Raw genomic sequence first — 21,044 nt, forward strand, 5'->3', positions numbered from 1 at the left:
GAATCATCACTTTGATGTCTTCAACAAGTAGGATTCTTTTGATCTATAATCATCAAAAATGAGATAGCCCCATTTCATGGGATTTTTCAAGGCAAACGTCTGACAGATTAAGCGGGGTCCTCTTCCCGGTTGGAGGACATATCTCTTCCTTCATCATGATGCCAGCCTAGCTTTCTGCCCAAAATCCAAGGTAAGCATGGCAAAAGTCTGGAGATGCCGGGGATTGAACCCGGGGCCTCATACATGCAAAGCATGCGCTCTACCACTGAGCTACATCCCCACTTCTGCAAGATTTGACTGTATGATTGGAAACCCTGCATTGAACCGACGGCCACATCACCCCATTTGACTCTGCAGTATACAATGTCAGTCAGGAAAAAACTTCAGCCTTGTACCTGGATGATCTTCATGGTCTTATGTACAGATGCCTATATACAGCCTTCTTAGCGCAGTAGGCAGCGCGTCAGTCTCATAATCTGAAGGTCCTGAGTTCGATCCTCAGAGAGGGCATTTATTTCCTTCTTTTGGAATGCAAAATTCTCCGATTTTCTTGAAATGCGCAAACTATGCCTAGTTCAAAGATTTTTCCAAAGCAAATGTCTGACTATTTAAGTGGGGCTCTCACCCCAACTGCATGACAAACTTCTTCTTTCTGCATGATGGCAGGCTAGCCTTCTGGAAAAAAGCCAAGATAAGGAACAGAGGCTCCTGGAGATGCCGGGGATTGAACCCGGGACCTCATACATGCGAAGCATGCGCTCTACCACTGAGCTACATCCCCACTTTTGCACTCGAGCTGTTTGATGGATGCAAGGAGTCCCTGAAACCCAGGGACTGCAAAGTCTCGATCATAATCAATGGAAGGTATTGTTTGAATAAAAGTGAAAGATATGGAAATCGAAGCACAAAATCCTTCGAGCCAGATTTGAACCAGCGACCTAAGGATGTCTGACTTTATGCTACAGTCCTCCGCTCTACCAACTGAGCTATCGAAGGAGTTGCTGAAGTATCTTTCAGCGCTGTAATTATCTCTCGCTCAAGAAAGGTTGTGGGGGTGGGGATCAGGAGCAGATCGATGAAAATCATGAACATTACCTGCAGCTCCCTCTCAAAGTCACCAGTTCTTAGAGCACACTGTAAGGTACGTCTTATCACCCCAAAGGAGGATTTCAGACCAAAGTTCATGTTCTGTCTTGGCTTGGGGATAAGCAGGGGTGCTCCAAATTTCAATTTTACAGAAAGGAAAGGAACTTTGATACAAAGACCTTGGGCAGCATTGGTGGCAAATGGATGGCTGCGCGGAACCATGAAAGAAATGACAGAAAGTTATGGGAGTCATTACTAAGCACCCAGCATCAAGAACGTGCATTTTGGATGCATTTTCAAAAGGAAAGAGAACGGAAAAATCTGTAGATTGAAGGTGATTGAGATAAACAAAATATTCCGTTTTTCTAAAAGCTACTGTAAAGAGTCTTTGGTTTAGAAGAAGAACCCTTACCAATGATCAAGAGAGATGCGACAGATTTCTATCATCAAAGCATTATGGTTGTCAAGATGAATCATCACTTTGATGTCTTCAACAAGTAGGATTCTTTTGATCTATAATCATCAAAAATGAGATAGCCCCATTTCATGGGATTTTTCAAGGCAAACGTCTGACAGATTAAGCGGGGTCCTCATCCCGGTTGGAGGACATATCTCTTCCTTCATCATGATGCCAGCCTAGCTTTCTGCCCAAAATCCAAGGTAAGCATGGCAAAAGTCTGGAGATGCCGGGGATTGAACCCGGGGCCTCATACATGCAAAGCATGCGCTCTACCACTGAGCTACATCCCCACTTCTGCAAGATTTGACTGTATGATTGGAAACCCTGCATTGAACCGACGGCCACATCACCCCATTTGACTCTGCAGTATACAATGTCAGTCAGGAAAATCCTTCAGCCTTGTACCTGGATGATCTTCATGGTCTTATGTACAGATGCCTATATACAGCCTTCTTAGCGCAGTAGGCAGCGCGTCAGTCTCATAATCTGAAGGTCCTGAGTTCGATCCTCAGAGAGGGCATTTATTTCCTTCTTTTGGAATGCAAAATTCTCCGATTTTCTTGAAATGCGCAAACTATGCCTAGTTCAAAGATTTTTCCAAAGCAAATGTCTGACTATTTAAGTGGGGCTCTCACCCCAACTGCATGACAAACTTCTTCTTTCTGCATGATGGCAGGCTAGCCTTCTGGAAAAAAGCCAAGATAAGGAACAGAGGCTCCTGGAGATGCCGGGGATTGAACCCGGGACCTCATACATGCGAAACATGCGCTCTACCACTGAGCTACATCCCCACTTTTGCACTTGAGCTGTTTGATGGATGCAAGGAATCCCTGAAACCCAGGGACTGCAAAGTCTCGATCATAATCAATGGAAGGTATTGTTTGAATAAAAGTGAAAGATATGGAAATCGAAGCACAAAATCCTTCGAGCCTGATTTGAACCAGCGACCTAAGGATGTCTGACTTTATGCTACAGTCCTCCGCTCTACCAACTGAGCTATCGAAGGAGTGGCTGAAGTATCTTTCAGCGCTGTAATTATCTCTCGCTCAAGAAAGGTTGTGGGGGTGGGGATCAGGAGCAGATCGATGAAAATCATTAACATTACCTGCAGCTCCCTCTCAAAGTCACCAGTTCTTAGAGCACACTGTAAGGTACGTCTTATCACCCCAAAGGAGGATTTCAGACCAAAGTTCATGTTCTGTCTTGGCTTGGGGATAAGCAGGGGTGCTCCAAATTTCAATTTTACAGAAAGGAAAGGAACTTTGATACAAAGACCTTGGGCAGCATTGGTGGCAAATGGATGGCTGCGCGGAACCATGAAAGAAATGACAGAAAGTTATGGGAGTCATTACTAAGCACCCAGCATCAAGAACGTGCATTTTGGATGCATTTTCAAAAGGAAAGAGAACGGAAAAATCTGTAGATTGAAGGTGATTGAGATAAACAAAATATTCAGTTTTTCTAAAAGCTACTGTAAAGAGTCTTTGGTTTAGAAGAAGAACCCTTACCAATGATCAAGAGAGATGCGACAGATTTCTATCATCAAAGCATTATGGTTGTCAAGATGAATCATCACTTTGATGTCTTCAACAAGTAGGATTCTTTTGATCTATAATCATCAAAAATGAGATAGCCCCATTTCATGGGATTTTTCAAGGCAAACGTCTGACAGATTAAGCGGGGTCCTCTTCCCGGTTGGAGGACATATCTCTTCCTTCATCATGATGCCAGCCTAGCTTTCTGCCCAAAATCCAAGGTAAGCATGGCAAAAGTCTGGAAATGCCGGGGATTGAACCCGGGGCCTCATACATGCAAAGCATGCGCTCTACCACTGAGCTACATCCCCACTTCTGCAAGATTTGACTGTATGATTGGAAACCCTGCATTGAACCGACGGCCACATCACCCCATTCGACTCTGCAGTATACAATGTCAGTCAGGAAAATCCTTCAGCCTTGTACCTGGATGATCTTCATGGTCTTATGTACAGATGCCTATATACAGCCTTCTTAGCGCAGTAGGCAGCGCGTCAGTCTCATAATCTGAAGGTCCTGAGTTCGATCCTCAGAGAGGGCATTTATTTCCTTCTTTTGGAATGCAAAATTCTCCGATTTTCTTGAAATGCGCAAACTATGCCTAGTTCAAAGATTTTTCCAAAGCAAATGTCTGACTATTTAAGTGGGGCTCTCACCCCAACTGCATGACAAACTTCTTCTTTCTGCATGATGGCAGGCTAGCCTTCTGGAAAAAAGCCAAGATAAGGAACAGAGGCTCCTGGAGATGCCGGGGATTGAACCCGGGACCTCATACATGCAAAACATGCGCTCTACCACTGAGCTACATCCCCACTTTTGCACTCGAGCTGTTTGATGGATGCAAGGAATCCCTGAAACCCAGGGACTGCAAAGTATCGATCATAATCAATGGAAGGTATTGTTTGAATAAAAGTGAAAGATATGGAAATCGAAGCACAAAATCCTTCGAGCCTGATTTGAACCAGCGACCTAAGGATGTCTGACTTTATGCTACAGTCCTCCGCTCTACCAACTGAGCTATCGAAGGAGTGGCTGAAGTATCTTTCAGCGCTGTAATTATCTCTCGCTCAAGAAAGGTTGTGGGGGTGGGGATCAGGAGCAGATCGATGAAAATCATTAACATTACCTGCAGCTCCCTCTCAAAGTCACCAGTTCTTAGAGCACACTGTAAGGTACGTCTTATCACCCCAAAGGAGGATTTCAGACCAAAGTTCATGTTCTGTCTTGGCTTGGGGATAAGCAGGGGTGCTCCAAATTTCAATTTTACAGAAAGGAAAGGAACTTTGATACAAAGACCTTGGGCAGCATTGGTGGCAAATGGATGGCTGCGCGGAACCATGAAAGAAATGACAGAAAGTTATGGGAGTCATTACTAAGCACCCAGCATCAAGAACGTGCATTTTGGATGCATTTTCAAAAGGAAAGAGAACGGAAAAATCTGTAGATTGAAGGTGATTGAGATAAACAAAATATTCCGTTTTTCTAAAAGCTACTGTAAAGAGTCTTTGGTTTAGAAGAAGAACCCTTACCAATGATCAAGAGAGATGCGACAGATTTCTATCATCAAAGCATTATGGTTGTCAAGATGAATCATCACTTTGATGTCTTCAACAAGTAGGATTCTTTTGATCTATAATCATCAAAAATGAGATAGCCCCATTTCATGGGATTTTTCAAGGCAAACGTCTGACAGATTAAGCGGGGTCCTCTTCCCGGTTGGAGGACATATCTCTTCCTTCATCATGATGCCAGCCTAGCTTTCTGCCCAAAATCCAAGGTAAGCATGGCAAAAGTCTGGAGATGCCGGGGATTGAACCCGGGGCCTCATACATGCAAAGCATGCGCTCTACCACTGAGCTACATCCCCACTTCTGCAAGATTTGACTGTATGATTGGAAACCCTGCATTGAACCGACGGCCACATCACCCCATTTGACTCTGCAGTATACAATGTCAGTCAGGAAAAAACTTCAGCCTTGTACCTGGATGATCTTCATGGTCTTATGTACAGATGCCTATATACAGCCTTCTTAGCGCAGTAGGCAGCGCGTCAGTCTCATAATCTGAAGGTCCTGAGTTCGATCCTCAGAGAGGGCATTTATTTCCTTCTTTTGGAATGCAAAATTCTCCGATTTTCTTGAAATGCGCAAACTATGCCTAGTTCAAAGATTTTTCCAAAGCAAATGTCTGACTATTTAAGTGGGGCTCTCACCCCAACTGCATGACAAACTTCTTCTTTCTGCATGATGGCAGGCTAGCCTTCTGGAAAAAAGCCAAGATAAGGAACAGAGGCTCCTGGAGATGCCGGGGATTGAACCCGGGACCTCATACATGCGAAGCATGCGCTCTACCACTGAGCTACATCCCCACTTTTGCACTCGAGCTGTTTGATGGATGCAAGGAGTCCCTGAAACCCAGGGACTGCAAAGTCTCGATCATAATCAATGGAAGGTATTGTTTGAATAAAAGTGAAAGATATGGAAATCGAAGCACAAAATCCTTCGAGCCAGATTTGAACCAGCGACCTAAGGATGTCTGACTTTATGCTACAGTCCTCCGCTCTACTAACTGAGCTATCGAAGGAGTTGCTGAAGTATCTTTCAGCGCTGTAATTATCTCTCGCTCAAGAAAGGTTGTGGGGGTGGGGATCAGGAGCAGATCGATGAAAATCATGAACATTACCTGCAGCTCCCTCTCAAAGTCACCAGTTCTTAGAGCACACTGTAAGGTACGTCTTATCACCCCAAAGGAGGATTTCAGACCAAAGTTCATGTTCTGTCTTGGCTTGGGGATAAGCAGGGGTGCTCCAAATTTCAATTTTACAGAAAGGAAAGGAACTTTGATACAAAGACCTTGGGCAGCATTGGTGGCAAATGGATGGCTGCGCGGAACCATGAAAGAAATGACAGAAAGTTATGGGAGTCATTACTAAGCACCCAGCATCAAGAACGTGCATTTTGGATGCATTTTCAAAAGGAAAGAGAACGGAAAAATCTGTAGATTGAAGGTGATTGAGATAAACAAAATATTCCGTTTTTCTAAAAGCTACTGTAAAGAGTCTTTGGTTTAGAAGAAGAACCCTTACCAATGATCAAGAGAGATGCGACAGATTTCTATCATCAAAGCATTATGGTTGTCAAGATGAATCATCACTTTGATGTCTTCAACAAGTAGGATTCTTTTGATCTATAATCATCAAAAATGAGATAGCCCCATTTCATGGGATTTTTCAAGGCAAACGTCTGACAGATTAAGCGGGGTCCTCTTCCCGGTTGGAGGACATATCTCTTCCTTCATCATGATGCCAGCCTAGCTTTCTGCCCAAAATCCAAGGTAAGCATGGCAAAAGTCTGGAGATGCCGGGGATTGAACCCGGGGCCTCATACATGCAAAGCATGCGCTCTACCACTGAGCTACATCCCCACTTCTGCAAGATTTGACTGTATGATTGGAAACCCTGCATTGAACCGACGGCCACATCACCCCATTTGACTCTGCAGTATACAATGTCAGTCAGGAAAAAACTTCAGCCTTGTACCTGGATGATCTTCATGGTCTTATGTACAGATGCCTATATACAGCCTTCTTAGCGCAGTAGGCAGCGCGTCAGTCTCATAATCTGAAGGTCCTGAGTTCGATCCTCAGAGAGGGCATTTATTTCCTTCTTTTGGAATGCAAAATTCTCCGATTTTCTTGAAATGCGCAAACTATGCCTAGTTCAAAGATTTTTCCAAAGCAAATGTCTGACTATTTAAGTGGGGCTCTCACCCCAACTGCATGACAAACTTCTTCTTTCTGCATGATGGCAGGCTAGCCTTCTGGAAAAAAGCCAAGATAAGGAACAGAGGCTCCTGGAGATGCCGGGGATTGAACCCGGGACCTCATACATGCGAAGCATGCGCTCTACCACTGAGCTACATCCCCACTTTTGCACTCGAGCTGTTTGATGGATGCAAGGAGTCCCTGAAACCCAGGGACTGCAAAGTCTCGATCATAATCAATGGAAGGTATTGTTTGAATAAAAGTGAAAGATATGGAAATCGAAGCACAAAATCCTTCGAGCCAGATTTGAACCAGCGACCTAAGGATGTCTGACTTTATGCTACAGTCCTCCGCTCTACCAACTGAGCTATCGAAGGAGTTGCTGAAGTATCTTTCAGCGCTGTAATTATCTCTCGCTCAAGAAAGGTTGTGGGGGTGGGGATCAGGAGCAGATCGATGAAAATCATGAACATTACCTGCAGCTCCCTCTCAAAGTCACCAGTTCTTAGAGCACACTGTAAGGTACGTCTTATCACCCCAAAGGAGGATTTCAGACCAAAGTTCATGTTCTGTCTTGGCTTGGGGATAAGCAGGGGTGCTCCAAATTTCAATTTTACAGAAAGGAAAGGAACTTTGATACAAAGACCTTGGGCAGCATTGGTGGCAAATGGATGGCTGCGCGGAACCATGAAAGAAATGACAGAAAGTTATGGGAGTCATTACTAAGCACCCAGCATCAAGAACGTGCATTTTGGATGCATTTTCAAAAGGAAAGAGAACGGAAAAATCTGTAGATTGAAGGTGATTGAGATAAACAAAATATTCCGTTTTTCTAAAAGCTACTGTAAAGAGTCTTTGGTTTAGAAGAAGAACCCTTACCAATGATCAAGAGAGATGCGACAGATTTCTATCATCAAAGCATTATGGTTGTCAAGATGAATCATCACTTTGATGTCTTCAACAAGTAGGATTCTTTTGATCTATAATCATCAAAAATGAGATAGCCCCATTTCATGGGATTTTTCAAGGCAAACGTCTGTCAGATTAAGCGGGGTCCTCATCCCGGTTGGAGGACATATCTCTTCCTTCATCATGATGCCAGCCTAGCTTTCTGCCCAAAATCCAAGGTAAGCATGGCAAAAGTCTGGAGATGCCAGGGATTGAACCCGGGGCCTCATACATGCAAAGCATGCGCTCTACCACTGAGCTACATCCCCACTTCTGCAAGATTTGACTGTATGATTGGAAACCCTGCATTGAACCGACGGCCACATCACCCCATTCGACTCTGCAGTATACAATGTCAGTCAGGAAAATCCTTCAGCCTTGTACCTGGATGATCTTCATGGTCTTATGTACAGATGCCTATATACAGCCTTCTTAGCGCAGTAGGCAGCGCGTCAGTCTCATAATCTGAAGGTCCTGAGTTCGATCCTCAGAGAGGGCATTTATTTCCTTCTTTTGGAATGCAAAATTCTCCGATTTTCTTGAAATGCGCAAACTATGCCTAGTTCAAAGATTTTTCCAAAGCAAATGTCTGACTATTTAAGTGGGGCTCTCACCCCAACTGCATGACAAACTTCTTCTTTCTGCATGATGGCAGGCTAGCCTTCTGGAAAAAAGCCAAGATAAGGAACAGAGGCTCCTGGAGATGCCGGGGATTGAACCCGGGACCTCATACATGCAAAACATGCGCTCTACCACTGAGCTACATCCCCACTTTTGCACTCGAGCTGTTTGATGGATGCAAGGAATCCCTGAAACCCAGGGACTGCAAAGTCTCGATCATAATCAATGGAAGGTATTGTTTGAATAAAAGTGAAAGATATGGAAATCGAAGCACAAAATCCTTCGAGCCTGATTTGAACCAGCGACCTAAGGATGTCTGACTTTATGCTACAGTCCTCCGCTCTACCAACTGAGCTATCGAAGGAGTGGCTGAAGTATCTTTCAGCGCTGTAATTATCTCTCGCTCAAGAAAGGTTGTGGGGGTGGGGATCAGGAGCAGATCGATGAAAATCATTAACATTACCTGCAGCTCCCTCTCAAAGTCACCAGTTCTTAGAGCACACTGTAAGGTACGTCTTATCACCCCAAAGGAGGATTTCAGACCAAAGTTCATGTTCTGTCTTGGCTTGGGGATAAGCAGGGGTGCTCCAAATTTCAATTTTACAGAAAGGAAAGGAACTTTGATACAAAGACCTTGGGCAGCATTGGTGGCAAATGGATGGCTGCGCGGAACCATGAAAGAAATGACAGAAAGTTATGGGAGTCATTACTAAGCACCCAGCATCAAGAACGTGCATTTTGGATGCATTTTCAAAAGGAAAGAGAACGGAAAAATCTGTAGATTGAAGGTGATTGAGATAAACAAAATATTCCGTTTTTCTAAAAGCTACTGTAAAGAGTCTTTGGTTTAGAAGAAGAACCCTTACCAATGATCAAGAGAGATGCGACAGATTTCTATCATCAAAGCATTATGGTTGTCAAGATGAATCATCACTTTGATGTCTTCAACAAGTAGGATTCTTTTGATCTATAATCATCAAAAATGAGATAGCCCCATTTCATGGGATTTTTCAAGGCAAACGTCTGACAGATTAAGCGGGTCCTCTTCCCGGTTGGAGGACATATCTCTTCCTTCATCATGATGCCAGCCTAGCTTTCTGCCCAAAATCCAAGGTAAGCATGGCAAAAGTCTGGAGATGCCGGGGATTGAACCCGGGGCCTGATACATGCAAAGCATGCGCTCTACCACTGAGCTACATCCCCACTTCTGCAAAATTTGACTGTATGATTGGAAACCCTGCATTGAACCGACGGCCACATCACCCCATTTGACTCTGCAGTATACAATGTCAGTCAGGAAAAAACTTCAGCCTTGTACCTGGATGATCTTCATGGTCTTATGTACAGATGCCTATATACAGCCTTCTTAGCGCAGTAGGCAGCGCGTCAGTCTCATAATCTGAAGGTCCTGAGTTCGATCCTCAGAGAGGGCATTTATTTCCTTCTTTTGGAATGCAAAATTCTCCGATTTTCTTGAAATGCGCAAACTATGCCTAGTTCAAAGATTTTTCCAAAGCAAATGTCTGACTATTTAAGTGGGGCTCTCACCCCAACTGCATGACAAACTTCTTCTTTCTGCATGATGGCAGGCTAGCCTTCTGGAAAAAAGCCAAGATAAGGAACAGAGGCTCCTGGAGATGCCGGGGATTGAACCCGGGACCTCATACATGCGAAGCATGCGCTCTACCACTGAGCTACATCCCCACTTTTGCACTCGAGCTGTTTGATGGATGCAAGGAGTCCCTGAAACCCAGGGACTGCAAAGTCTCGATCATAATCAATGGAAGGTATTGTTTGAATAAAAGTGAAAGATATGGAAATCGAAGCACAAAATCCTTCGAGCCAGATTTGAACCAGCGACCTAAGGATGTCTGACTTTATGCTACAGTCCTCCGCGCTACCAACTGAGCTATCGAAGGAGTGGCTGAAGTATCTTTCAGCGCTGTAATTATCTCTCGCTCAAGAAAGGTTGTGGGGGTGGGGATCAGGAGCAGATCGATGAAAATCATGAACATTACCTGCAGCTCCCTCTCAAAGTCACCAGTTCTTAGAGCACACTGTAAGGTACGTCTTATCACCCCAAAGGAGGATTTCAGACCAAAGTTCATGTTCTGTCTTGGCTTGGGGATAAGCAGGGGTGCTCCAAATTTCAATTTTACAGAAAGGAAAGGAACTTTGATACAAAGACCTTGGGCAGCATTGGTGGCAAATGGATGGCTGCGCGGAACCATGAAAGAAATGACAGAAAGTTATGGGAGTCATTACTAAGCACCCAGCATCAAGAACGTGCATTTTGGATGCATTTTCAAAAGGAAAGAGAACGGAAAAATCTGTAGATTGAAGGTGATTGAGATAAACAAAATATTCCGTTTTTCTAAAAGCTACTGTAAAGAGTCTTTGGTTTAGAAGAAGAACCCTTACCAATGATCAAGAGAGATGCGACAGATTTCTATCATCAAAGCATTATGGTTGTCAAGATGAATCATCACTTTGATGTCTTCAACAAGTAGGATTCTTTTGATCTATAATCATCAAAAATGAGATAGCCCCATTTCATGGGATTTTTCAAGGCAAACGTCTGACAGATTAAGCGGGGTCCTCATCCCGGTTGGAGGACATATCTCTTCCTTCATCATGATGTCAGCCTAGCTTTCTGCCCAAAATCCAAGGTAAGCATGGCAAAAGTCTGGAGATGCCGGGGATTGAACCCGGGGCCTCATACATGCAAAGCATGCGCTCTACCACTGAGCTACATCCCCACTTCTGCAAGATTTGACTGTATGATTGGAAACCCTGCATTGAACCGACGGCCACATCACCCCATTCGACTCTGCAGTATACAATGTCAGTCAGGAAAATCCTTCAGCCTTGTACCTGGATGATCTTCATGGTCTTATGTACAGATGCCTATATACAGCCTTCTTAGCGCAGTAGGCAGAGCGTCAGTCTCATAATCTGAAGGTCCTGAGTTCGATCCTCAGAGAGGGCATTTATTTCCTTCTTTTGGAATGCAAAATTCTCCGATTTTCTTGAAATGCGCAAACTATGCCTAGTTCAAAGATTTTTCCAAAGCAAATGTCTGACTATTTAAGTGGGGCTCTCACCCCAACTGCATGACAAACTTCTTCTTTCTGCATGATGGCAGGCTAGCCTTCTGGAAAAAAGCCAAGATAAGGAACAGAGGCTCCTGGAGATGCCGGGGATTGAACCCGGGACCTCATACATGCGAAACATGCGCTCTACCACTGAGCTACATCCCCACTTTTGCACTTGAGCTGTTTGATGGATGCAAGGAATCCCTGAAACCCAGGGACTGCAAAGTCTCGATCATAATCAATGGAAGGTATTGTTTGAATAAAAGTGAAAGATATGGAAATCGAAGCACAAAATCCTTCGAGCCTGATTTGAACCAGCGACCTAAGGATGTCTGACTTTATGCTACAGTCCTCCGCTCTACCAACTGAGCTATCGAAGAAGTGGCTGAAGTATCTTTCAGCGCTGTAATTATCTCTCGCTCAAGAAAGGTTGTGGGGGTGGGGATCAGGAGCAGATCGATGAAAATCATTAACATTACCTGCAGCTCCCTCTCAAAGTCACCAGTTCTTAGAGCACACTGTAAGGTACGTCTTATCACCCCAAAGGAGGATTTCAGACCAAAGTTCATGTTCTGTCTTGGCTTGGGGATAAGCAGGGGTGCTCCAAATTTCAATTTTACAGAAAGGAAAGGAACTTTGATACAAAGACCTTGGGCAGCATTGGTGGCAAATGGATGGCTGCGCGGAACCATGAAAGAAATGACAGAAAGTTATGGGAGTCATTACTAAGCACCCAGCATCAAGAACGTGCATTTTGGATGCATTTTCAAAAGGAAAGAGAACGGAAAAATCTGTAGATTGAAGGTGATTGAGATAAACAAAATATTCCGTTTTTCTAAAAGCTACTGTAAAGAGTCTTTGGTTTAGAAGAAGAACCCTTACCAATGATCAAGAGAGATGCGACAGATTTCTATCATCAAAGCATTATGGTTGTCAAGATGAATCATCACTTTGATGTCTTCAACAAGTAGGATTCTTTTGATCTATAATCATCAAAAATGAGATAGCCCCATTTCATGGGATTTTTCAAGGCAAACGTCTGACAGATTAAGCGGGTCCTCTTCCCGGTTGGAGGACATATCTCTTCCTTCATCATGATGCCAGCCTAGCTTTCTGCCCAAAATCCAAGGTAAGCATGGCAAAAGTCTGGAAATGCCGGGGATTGAACCCGGGGCCTGATACATGCAAAGCATGCGCTCTACCACTGAGCTACATCCCCACTTCTGCAAAATTTGACTGTATGATTGGAAACCCTGCATTGAACCGACGGCCACATCACCCCATTTGACTCTGCAGTATACAATGTCAGTCAGGAAAAAACTTCAGCCTTGTACCTGGATGATCTTCATGGTCTTATGTACAGATGCCTATATACAGCCTTCTTAGCGCAGTAGGCAGCGCGTCAGTCTCATAATCTGAAGGTCCTGAGTTCGATCCTCAGAGAGGGCATTTATTTCCTTCTTTTGGAATGCAAAATTCTCCGATTTTCTTGAAATGCGCAAACTATGCCTTGTTCAAAGATTTTTCCAAAGCAAATGTCTGACTATTTAAGTGGGGCTCTCACCCCAACTGCATGACAAACTTCTTCTTTCTGCATGATGGCAGGCTAGCCTTCTGGAAAAAAGCCAAGATAAGGAACAGAGGCTCCTGGAGATGCCGGGGATTGAACCCAGGACCTCATACATGCGAAGCATGCGCTCTACCACTGAGCTACATCCCCACTTTTGCACTCGAGCTGTTTGATGGATGCAAGGAGTCCCTGAAACCCAGGGACTGCAAAGTCTCGATCATAATCAATGGAAGGTATTGTTTGAATAAAAGTGAAAGATATGGAAATCGAAGCACAAAATCCTTCGAGCCAGATTTGAACCAGCGACCTAAGGATGTCTGACTTTATGCTACAGTCCTCCGCTCTAGCAACTGAGCTATCGAAGGAGTGGCTGAAGTATCTTTCAGCGCTGTAATTATCTCTCGCTCAAGAAAGGTTGTGGGGGTGGGGATCAGGAGCAGATCGATGAAAATCATGAACATTACCTGCAGCTCCCTCTCAAAGTCACCAGTTCTTAGAGCACACTGTAAGGTACGTCTTATCACCCCAAAGGAGGATTTCAGACCAAAGTTCATGTTCTGTCTTGGCTTGGGGATAAGCAGGGGTGCTCCAAATTTCAATTTTACAGAAAGGAAAGGAACTTTGATACAAAGACCTTGGGCAGCATTGGTGGCAAATGGATGGCTGCGCGGAACCATGAAAGAAATGACAGAAAGTTATGGGAGTCATTACTAAGCACCCAGCATCAAGAACGTGCATTTTGGATGCATTTTCAAAAGGAAAGAGAACGGAAAAATCTGTAGATTGAAGGTGATTGAGATAAACAAAATATTCCGTTTTTCTAAAAGCTACTGTAAAGAGTCTTTGGTTTAGAAGAAGAACCCTTACCAATGATCAAGAGAGATGCGACAGATTTCTATCATCAAAGCATTATGGTTGTCAAGATGAATCATCACTTTGATGTCTTCAACAAGTAGGATTCTTTTGATCTATAATCATCAAAAATGAGATAGCCCCATTTCATGGGATTTTTCAAGGCAAACGTCTGACAGATTAAGCGGGGTCCTCATCCCGGTTGGAGGACATATCTCTTCCTTCATCATGATGCCAGCCTAGCTTTCTGCCCAAAATCCAAGGTAAGCATGGCAAAAGTCTGGAGATGCCAGGGATTGAACCCGGGGCCTCATACATGCAAAGCATGCGCTGTACCACTGAGCTAAATCCCCACTTCTGCAAGATTTGACTGTATGATTGGAAACCCTGCATTGAACCGACGGCCACATCACCCCATTCGACTCTGCAGTATACAATGTCAGTCAGGAAAATCCTTCAGCCTTGTACCTGGATGATCTTCATGGTCTTATGTACAGATGCCTATATACAGCCTTCTTAGCGCAGTAGGCAGCGCGTCAGTCTCATAATCTGAAGGTCCTGAGTTCGATCCTCAGAGAGGGCATTTATTTCCTTCTTTTGGAATGCAAAATTCTCCGATTTTCTTGAAATGCGCAAACTATGCCTAGTTCAAAGATTTTTCCAAAGCAAATGTCTGACTATTTAAGTGGGGCTCTCACCCCAACTGCATGACAAACTTCTTCTTTCTGCATGATGGCAGGCTAGCCTTCTGGAAAAAAGCCAAGATAAGGAACAGAGGCTCCTGGAGATGCCGGGGATTGAACCCGGGACCTCATACATGCAAAACATGCGCTCTACCACTGAGCTACATCCCCACTTTTGCACTCGAGCTGTTTGATGGATGCAAGGAATCCCTGAAACCCAGGGACTGCAAAGTCTCGATCATAATCAATGGAAGGTATTGTTTGAATAAAAGTGAAAGATATGGAAATCGAAGCACAAAATCCTTCGAGCCAGATTTGAACCAGCGACCTTAGGATGTCTGACTTTATGCTACAGTCCTCCGCTCTACCAACTGAGCTATCGAAGGAGTGGCTGAAGTATCTTTCAGCGCTGTAATTATCTCTCGCTCAAGAAAGGTTGTGGGGGTGGGGATCAGGAGCAGATCGATGAAAATCATGAACATTACCTGCAGCTCCCTCTCAAAGTCACCAGTTCTTAGAGCACACTGTAAGGTACGTCTTATCACCCCAAAGGAGGATTTCAGACCAAAGTTCATGTTCCGTCTTGGCTTGGGGATAAGCAGGGGTGCTCCAAATTTCAATTTTACAGAAAGGAAAGGAACTTTGATACAAAGACCTTGGGCAGCATTGGTGGCAAATGGATGGCTGCGCGGAACCATGAAAGAAATGACATAAAGTTATGGGAGTCATTACTAAGCACCCAGCATCAAGAACGTGCATTTTGGATGCATTTTCAAAAGGAAAGAGAACGGAAAAATCTGTAGATTGAAGGTGATTGAGATAAACAAAATATTCCGTTTTTCTAAAAGCTACTGTAAAGAGTCTTTGGTTTAGAAGAAGAACCCTTACCAATGATCAAGAGAGATGCGACAGATTTCTATCATCAAAGCATTATGGTTGTCAAGATGAATCATCACTTTGATGTCTTCAACAAGTAGGATTCTTTTGATCTATAATCATCAAAAATGAGATAGCCCCATTTCATGGGATTTTTCAAGGCAAACGTCTGACAGATTAAGCGGGGTCCTCATCCCGGTTGGAGGACATATCTCTTCCTTCATCATGATGCCAGCCTAGCTTTCTGCCCAAAATCCAAGGTAAGCATGGCAAAAGTCTGGAGATGCCGGGGATTGAACCCGGGGCCTCATACATGCAAAGCATGCGCTCTACCACTGAGCTACATCCCCACTTCTGCAAGATTTGACTGTATGATTGGAAACCCTGCATTGAACCGACGGCCACATCACCCCATTCGACTCTGCAGTATACAATGTCAGTCAGGAAAATCCTTCAGCCTTGTACCTGGATGATCTTCATGGTCTTATGTACAGATGCCTATATACAGCCTTCTTAGCGCAGTAGGCAGCGCGTCAGTCTCATAATCTGAAGGTCCTGAGTTCGATCCTCAGAGAGGGCATTTATTTCCTTCTTTTGGAATGCAAAATTCTCCGATTTTCTTGAAATGCGCAAACTATGCCTTGTTCAAAGATTTTTCCAAAGCAAATGTCTGACTATTTAAGTGGGGCTCTCACCCCAACTGCATGACAAACTTCTTCTTTCTGCATGATGGCAGGCTAGCCTTCTGGAAAAAAGCCAAGATAAGGAACAGAGGCTCCTGGAGATGCCGGGGATTGAACCCAGGACCTCATACATGCGAAGCATGCGCTCTACCACTGAGCTACATCCCCACTTTTGCACTCGAGCTGTTTGATGGATGCAAGGAGTCCCTGAAACCCAGGGACTGCAAAGTCTCGATCATAATCAATGGAAGGTATTGTTTGAATAAAAGTGAAAGATATGGAAATCGAAGCACAAAATCCTTCGAGCCAGATTTGAACCAGCGACCTAAGGATGTCTGACTTTATGCTACAGTCCTCCGCTCTAGCAACTGAGCTATCGAAGGAGTGGCTGAAGTATCTTTCAGCGCTGTAATTATCTCTCGCTCAAGAAAGGTTGTGGGGGTGGGGATCAGGAGCAGATCGATGAAAATCATGAACATTACCTGCAGCTCCCTCTCAAAGTCACCAGTTCTTAGAGCACACTGTAAGGTACGTCTTATCACCCCAAAGGAGGATTTCAGACCAAAGTTCATGTTCTGTCTTGGCTTGGGGATAAGCAGGGGTGCTCCAAATTTCAATTTTACAGAAAGGAAAGGAACTTTGATACAAAGACCTTGGGCAGCATTGGTGGCAAATGGATGGCTGCGCGGAACCATGAAAGAAATGACAGAAAGTTATGGGAGTCATTACTAAGCACCCAGCATCAAGAACGTGCATTTTGGATGCATTTTCAAAAGGAAAGAGAACGGAAAAATCTGTAGATTGAAGGTGATTGAGATAAACAAAATATTCCGTTTTTCTAAAAGCTACTGTAAAGAGTCTTTGGTTTAGAAGAAGAACCCTTACCAATGATCAAGAGAGATGCGACAGATTTCTATCATCAAAGCATTATGGTTGTCAAGATGAATCATCACTTTGATGTCTTCAACAAGTAGGATTCTTTTGATCTATAATCATCAAAAATGAGATAGCCCCATTTCATGGGATTTTTCAAGGCAAACGTCTGACAGATTAAGCGGGGTCCTCATCCCTGTTGGAGGACATATCTCTTCCTTCATCATGATGCCAGCCTAGCTTTCTGCCCAAAATCCAAGGTAAGCATGGCAAAAGTCTGGAGATGCCGGGGATTGAACCCGGGGCCTCATACATGCAAAGCATGCGCTGTACCACTGAGCTAAATCCCCACTTCTGCAAGATTTGACTGTATGATTGGAAACCCTGCATTGAACCGACGGCCACATCACCCCATTCGACTCTGCAGTATACAATGTCAGTCAGGAAAATCCTTCAGCCTTGTACCTGGATGATCTTCATGGTCTTATGTACAGATGCCTATATACAGCCTTCTTAGCGCAGTAGGCAGCGCGTCAGTCTCATAATCTGAAGGTCCTGAGTTCGATCCTCAGAGAGGGCATTTATTTCCTTCTTTTGGAATGCAAAATTCTCCGATTTTCTTGAAATGCGCAAACTATGCCTAGTTCAAAGATTTTTCCAAAGCAAATGTCTGACTATTTAAGTGGGGCTCTCACCCCAACTGCATGACAAACTTCTTCTTTCTGCATGATGGCAGGCTAGCCTTCTGGAAAAAAGCCAAGATAAGGAACAGAGGCTCCTGGAGATGCCGGGGATTGAACCCGGGACCTCATACATGCAAAACATGCGCTCTACCACTGAGCTACATCCCCACTTTTGCACTCGAGCTGTTTGATGGATGCAAGGAATCCCTGAAACCCAGGGACTGCAAAGTCTCGATCATAATCAATGGAAGGTATTGTTTGAATAAAAGTGAAAGATATGGAAATCGAAGCACAAAATCCTTCGAGCCAGATTTGAACCAGCGACCTAAGGATGTCTGACTTTATGCTACAGTCCTCCGCTCTACCAACTGAGCTATCGAAGGAGTGGCTGAAGTATCTTTCAGCGCTGTAATTATCTCTCGCTCAAGAAAGGTTGTGGGGGTGGGGATCAGGAGCAGATCGATGAAAATCATGAACATTACCTGCAGCTCCCTCTCAAAGTCACCAGTTCTTAGAGCACACTGTAAGGTACGTCTTATCACCCCAAAGGAGGATTTCAGACCAAAGTTCATGTTCCGTCTTGGCTTGGGGATAAGCAGGGGTGCTCCAAATTTCAATTTTACAGAAAGGAAAGGAACTTTGATACAAAGACCTTGGGCAGCATTGGTGGCAAATGGATGGCTGCGCGGAACCATGAAAGAAATGACAGAAAGTTATGGGAGTCATTACTAAGCACCCAGCATCAAGAACGTGCATTTTGGATGCATTTTCAAAAGGAAAGAGAACGGAAAAATCTGTAGATTGAAGGTGATTGAGATAAACAAAATATTCCGTTTTTCTAAAAGCTACTGTAAAGAGTCTTTGGTTTAGAAGAAGAACCCTTACCAATGATCAAGAGAGATGCGACAGATTTCTATCATCAAAGCATTATGGTTGTCAAGATGAATCATCACTTTGATGTCTTCAACAAGTAGGATTCTTTTGATCTATAATCATCAAAAATGAGATAGCCCCATTTCATGGGATTTTTCAAGGCAAACGTCTGACAGATTAAGCGGGGTCCTCTTCCCGGTTGGAGGACATATCTCTTCCTTCATCATGATGCCAGCCTAGCTTTCTGCCCAAAATCCAAGGTAAGCATGGCAAAAGTCTGGAAATGCCAGGGATTGAACCCGGGGCCTCATACATGCAAAGCATGCGCTCTACCACTGAGCTACATCCCCACTTCTGCAAGATTTGACTGTATGATTGGAAACCCTGCATTGAACCGACGGCCACATCACCCCATTCGACTCTGCAGTATACAATGTCAGTCAGGAAAATCCTTCAGCCTTGTACCTGGATGATCTTCATGGTCTTATGTACAGATGCCTATATACAGCCTTCTTAGCGCAGTAGGCAGCGCGTCAGTCTCATAATCTGAAGGTCCTGAGTTCGATCCTCAGAGAGGGCATTTATTTCCTTCTTTTGGAATGCAAAATTCTCCGATTTTCTTGAAATGCGCAAACTATGCCTAGTTCAAAGATTTTTCCAAAGCAAATGTCTGACTATTTAAGTGGGGCTCTCACCCCAACTGCATGACAAACTTCTTCTTTCTGCATGATGGCAGGCTAGCCTTCTGGAAAAAAGCCAAGATAAGGAACAGAGGCTCCTGGAGATGCCGGGGATTGAACCCGGGACCTCATACATGCAAAACATGCGCTCTACCACTGAGCTACATCCCCACTTTTGCACTCGAGCTGTTTGATGGATGCAAGGAATCCCTGAAACCCAGGGACTGCAAAGTATCGATCATAATCAATGGAAGGTATTGTTTGAATAAAAGTGAAAGATATGGAAATCGAAGCACAAAATCCTTCGAGCCTGATTTGAACCAGCGACCTAAGGATGTCTGACTTTATGCTACAGTCCTCCGCTCTACCAACTGAGCTATCGAAGGAGTGGCTGAAGTATCTTTCAGCGCTGTAATTATCTCTCGCTCAAGAAAGGTTGTGGGGGTGGGGATCAGGAGCAGATCGATGAAAATCATGAACATTACCTGCAGCTCCCTCTCAAAGTCACCAGTTCTTAGAGCACACTGTAAGGTACGTCTTATCACCCCAAAGGAGGATTTCAGACCAAAGTTCATGTTCTGTCTTGGCTTGGGGATAAGCAGGGGTGCTCCAAATTTCAATTTTACAGAAAGGAAAGGAACTTTGATACAAAGACCTTGGGCAGCATTGGTGGCAAATGGATGGCTGCGCGGAACCATGAAAGAAATGACAGAAAGTTATGGGAGTCATTACTAAGCACCCAGCATCAAGAACGTGCATTTTGGATGCATTTTCAAAAGGAAAGAGAACGGAAAAATCTGTAGATTGAAGGTGATTGAGATAAACAAAATATTCCGTTTTTCTAAAAGCTACTGTAAAGAGTCTTTGGTTTAGAAGAAGAACCCTTACCAATGATCAAGAGAGATGCGACAGATTTCTATCATCAAAGCATTATGGTTGTCAAGATGAATCATCACTTTGATGTCTTCAACAAGTAGGATTCTTTTGATCTATAATCATCAAAAATGAGATAGCCCCATTTCATGGGATTTTTCAAGGCAAACGTCTGACAGATTAAGCGGGGTCCTCTTCCCGGTTGGAGGACATATCTCTTCCTTCATCATGATGCCAGCCTAGCTTTCTGCCCAAAATCCAAGGTAAGCATGGCAAAAGTCTGGAAATGCCGGGGATTGAACCCGGGGCCTCATACATGCAAAGCATGCGCTCTACCACTGAGCTACATCCCCACTTCTGCAAGATTTGACTGTATGATTGGAAACCCTGCATTGAACCGACGGCCACATCACCCCATTCGACTCTGCAGTATACAATGTCAGTCAGGAAAATCCTTCAGCCTTGTACCTGGATGATCTTCATGGTCTTATGTACAGATGCCTATATACAGCCTTCTTAGCGCAGTAGGCAGCGCGTCAGTCTCATAATCTGAAGGTCCTGAGTTCGATCCTCAGAGAGGGCATTTATTTCCTTCTTTTGGAATGCAAAATTCTCCGATTTTCTTGAAATGCGCAAACTATGCCTAGTTCAAAGATTTTTCCAAAGCAAATGTCTGAGTATTTAAGTGGGGCTCTCACCCCAACTGCATGACAAACTTCTTCTTTCTGCATGATGGCAGGCTAGCCTTCTGGAAAAAAGCCAAGATAAGGAACAGAGGCTCCTGGAGATGCCGGGGATTGAACCCGGGACCTCATACATGCAAAACATGCGCTCTACCACTGAGCTACATCCCCACTTTTGCACTCGAGCTGTTTGATGGATGCAAGGAAT

General features: G+C 44.1%; 17 non-coding genes across 17 annotated transcripts; 13 read left to right on the forward strand and 4 right to left on the reverse strand.

The window, feature by feature from the left end:
* Positions 1 to 437: 437 nt before the first annotated feature.
* TRNAM-CAU (transfer RNA methionine (anticodon CAU)) lies at positions 438 to 510 on the forward strand. The gene has a single exon. It is a non-coding gene; the product is annotated as a tRNA-Met (tRNA).
* A 199-nt stretch (positions 511 to 709) lies between these two features.
* On the reverse strand, positions 710 to 781 carry TRNAA-CGC (transfer RNA alanine (anticodon CGC)). Its single transcript has one exon. It is a non-coding gene; the product is annotated as a tRNA-Ala (tRNA).
* Positions 782 to 1,993: 1,212 nt separating this feature from the next.
* Positions 1,994 to 2,066, forward strand: TRNAM-CAU (transfer RNA methionine (anticodon CAU)). Its single transcript has one exon. It is a non-coding gene; the product is annotated as a tRNA-Met (tRNA).
* A 1,483-nt stretch (positions 2,067 to 3,549) lies between these two features.
* On the forward strand, positions 3,550 to 3,622 carry TRNAM-CAU (transfer RNA methionine (anticodon CAU)). Its single transcript has one exon. It is a non-coding gene; the product is annotated as a tRNA-Met (tRNA).
* Positions 3,623 to 5,105: 1,483 nt separating this feature from the next.
* Positions 5,106 to 5,178, forward strand: TRNAM-CAU (transfer RNA methionine (anticodon CAU)). Its single transcript has one exon. It is a non-coding gene; the product is annotated as a tRNA-Met (tRNA).
* A 199-nt stretch (positions 5,179 to 5,377) lies between these two features.
* TRNAA-CGC (transfer RNA alanine (anticodon CGC)) lies at positions 5,378 to 5,449 on the reverse strand. The gene has a single exon. It is a non-coding gene; the product is annotated as a tRNA-Ala (tRNA).
* Positions 5,450 to 6,661: 1,212 nt separating this feature from the next.
* TRNAM-CAU (transfer RNA methionine (anticodon CAU)) lies at positions 6,662 to 6,734 on the forward strand. Its single transcript has one exon. It is a non-coding gene; the product is annotated as a tRNA-Met (tRNA).
* Positions 6,735 to 6,933: 199 nt separating this feature from the next.
* On the reverse strand, positions 6,934 to 7,005 carry TRNAA-CGC (transfer RNA alanine (anticodon CGC)). The gene has a single exon. It is a non-coding gene; the product is annotated as a tRNA-Ala (tRNA).
* Positions 7,006 to 8,217: 1,212 nt separating this feature from the next.
* On the forward strand, positions 8,218 to 8,290 carry TRNAM-CAU (transfer RNA methionine (anticodon CAU)). The gene has a single exon. It is a non-coding gene; the product is annotated as a tRNA-Met (tRNA).
* Positions 8,291 to 9,772: 1,482 nt separating this feature from the next.
* Positions 9,773 to 9,845, forward strand: TRNAM-CAU (transfer RNA methionine (anticodon CAU)). The gene has a single exon. It is a non-coding gene; the product is annotated as a tRNA-Met (tRNA).
* Positions 9,846 to 10,044: 199 nt separating this feature from the next.
* On the reverse strand, positions 10,045 to 10,116 carry TRNAA-CGC (transfer RNA alanine (anticodon CGC)). Its single transcript has one exon. It is a non-coding gene; the product is annotated as a tRNA-Ala (tRNA).
* A 2,767-nt stretch (positions 10,117 to 12,883) lies between these two features.
* On the forward strand, positions 12,884 to 12,956 carry TRNAM-CAU (transfer RNA methionine (anticodon CAU)). Its single transcript has one exon. It is a non-coding gene; the product is annotated as a tRNA-Met (tRNA).
* Positions 12,957 to 14,439: 1,483 nt separating this feature from the next.
* On the forward strand, positions 14,440 to 14,512 carry TRNAM-CAU (transfer RNA methionine (anticodon CAU)). The gene has a single exon. It is a non-coding gene; the product is annotated as a tRNA-Met (tRNA).
* Positions 14,513 to 15,995: 1,483 nt separating this feature from the next.
* Positions 15,996 to 16,068, forward strand: TRNAM-CAU (transfer RNA methionine (anticodon CAU)). Its single transcript has one exon. It is a non-coding gene; the product is annotated as a tRNA-Met (tRNA).
* A 1,483-nt stretch (positions 16,069 to 17,551) lies between these two features.
* Positions 17,552 to 17,624, forward strand: TRNAM-CAU (transfer RNA methionine (anticodon CAU)). Its single transcript has one exon. It is a non-coding gene; the product is annotated as a tRNA-Met (tRNA).
* A 1,483-nt stretch (positions 17,625 to 19,107) lies between these two features.
* TRNAM-CAU (transfer RNA methionine (anticodon CAU)) lies at positions 19,108 to 19,180 on the forward strand. The gene has a single exon. It is a non-coding gene; the product is annotated as a tRNA-Met (tRNA).
* A 1,483-nt stretch (positions 19,181 to 20,663) lies between these two features.
* TRNAM-CAU (transfer RNA methionine (anticodon CAU)) lies at positions 20,664 to 20,736 on the forward strand. The gene has a single exon. It is a non-coding gene; the product is annotated as a tRNA-Met (tRNA).
* Positions 20,737 to 21,044: the final 308 nt, after the last annotated feature.

The sequence above is a fragment of the Triturus cristatus genome, chromosome 4_1 (assembly GCF_964204655.1).
Source record: "Triturus cristatus chromosome 4_1, aTriCri1.1, whole genome shotgun sequence".
In the NCBI taxonomy this organism is placed as follows: Eukaryota; Metazoa; Chordata; class Amphibia; order Caudata; family Salamandridae; genus Triturus; species Triturus cristatus.